The sequence below is a fragment of the Vombatus ursinus genome, unplaced genomic scaffold (genome assembly GCF_900497805.2).
Source record: "Vombatus ursinus unplaced genomic scaffold, bare-nosed wombat genome assembly UNPS02014893.1, whole genome shotgun sequence".
Classification (NCBI taxonomy): Eukaryota; Metazoa; Chordata; class Mammalia; order Diprotodontia; family Vombatidae; genus Vombatus; species Vombatus ursinus.
Window position 1 is genome coordinate 2,871,042 of NW_020954671.1, and position 1,923 is coordinate 2,872,964.

Sequence of the window (1,923 nt, forward strand, 5' to 3'; positions counted from 1 at the left end):
CTCTCAGATATTTATCAGCTGAATAAACCTGGACAAGTCACTTAATCTTATTTGCCTCAGTTTCCTCATCTGTAAAATGAGTTGGAGAGGACATGGCAAACCGTTCCAGTATCTTTGCCAAGAAAACCCCAAATGGGGTCACAAGGAGTGAAACACGACTGAAAAAATGGCTGAACAATCAAAAAAGACATAAGTATAAAAGGTATCACCTCTTTTAATTTCTTCATGATTTCTTTTACATTTAGGCCATGTATCTGGTTGGAATTTGTTTTAATATATGATGTAAGATATTTTTTAAGCCTAATTACTGCCAAACTGCTTGCTAGTTTTCCCAATCAAACAAGGAATTCTTACCCTAGTATTTGGTATTCTGGTAAGTTTGGATTTATCAAACATTAGGCTACTATGTTCAATTGCTTCTGGGACCTGTTTACCTAGTTTATTCCACTGATAAACTTTCCTATTTTTTAACCATTAACAAATAATTTTAATTATTATTGTTTTAATATATGATTTGAGATCTGATACTGCTAAGCCCCCTTCATTTCTACTTGTTTTCAGTATTTTCCTTGACATTTTGTTCCTCCAGATGAATTTTGTTATTATTTTGTCTAGTTCTATAAAATAACTTTTTGTGTAATTAATTGGTGTGATATTCAATACATGAATTAATTTATGTAGCATCATCATTTTTATCATACTGGCATCATCCAAAATGTGCAATTAATGTCTCCTCAATTATTTAAGTATTTTTTTATTTCATTAAAGAATGTTTTTTGTCTTATTTATGTATGTCCTGACTATGTCTTAGTAGGTGTGCTTTCAGATATGTTAAACATTCTGTTGTTATTTCAAATGATATTATTTTTTCTATCTCTCCCTGTTGGGTTTTGTTAGCATTATACAGAAATGATAAGGATTTTTGTGGGTTTATTTTATATTCCACCACTCTACTGAAGTGAATGTTTCCATTAATTTTAGCTAAGTATCTAGTGTTCTCTAAGTAATCATATTATCTGCAAAAAGCAATAATTTTGTTTCCTCTTTGCCTATGCTTTTTCTTTCAATTTCCTTTTCTTATCTTTTAGATATAGCTAACATTTCTAAAACTATATCAAAGAGTAGTGATGACAATGGACAGCAATGCTTTAATCCTTAAACTTATTGGAAATAACTCTAGTGCTTTCCAAATGTAGATAATGCTGTCCAAGAATTTATTCTTATGTTTTCTAGTATTTTTAACAAATGAGAATTGCATGTTGTTCGAGACTTTTTCTGCATCTATTGATAAAATAATGAGATTTTTATTATTTTTGTTATTAATAAGATCTATTTATAGTTTTCTTAGCATTCAACCAACCTTCATTCTGGATACAAAACTAACCTTACCATAATTAGTTATCTTTTAATATGTTGTTTTGGTCTCTTGGTAATATTTTATTCAATATTTTTGCATCAATATAGTAGAGGCAGTTAGATGGATAGAAGAGCAGCTAAGAGATACAGTGGATAGAATGTTGGGCCCGGACTCAGGAAGTCTCATCTTTATGAATTCAAATCTGGCATGAGATACTTAATAGCATTATGACCGTGGGCAAGTCATTTAACCCTGTTTGCCTCAGTTTCTTTGTCTGTAAAATGAACTACAGAAAGAAATGACAAACCACTCCAGTATCTTTGCCAAGAAAACCCCAGATATGGTCACGAAAAACCACTGAAGTGAAGGTGGACAGAATGTATGGGTTAGAACTAGAGTCAGTACCTAGGGTCAATTTTGAACATATTTAGTTGAAGATATCCAGTTCAAGATGTCAAATAGGCAGCTGGAGATATGAGAATGGAGGAAAGAAGAGAGGTTAAGACCATCAGGAAGACCTGAGCTCAAAGCCCATTACTACCTGTGTGACCCTGCAGAAGTCACTT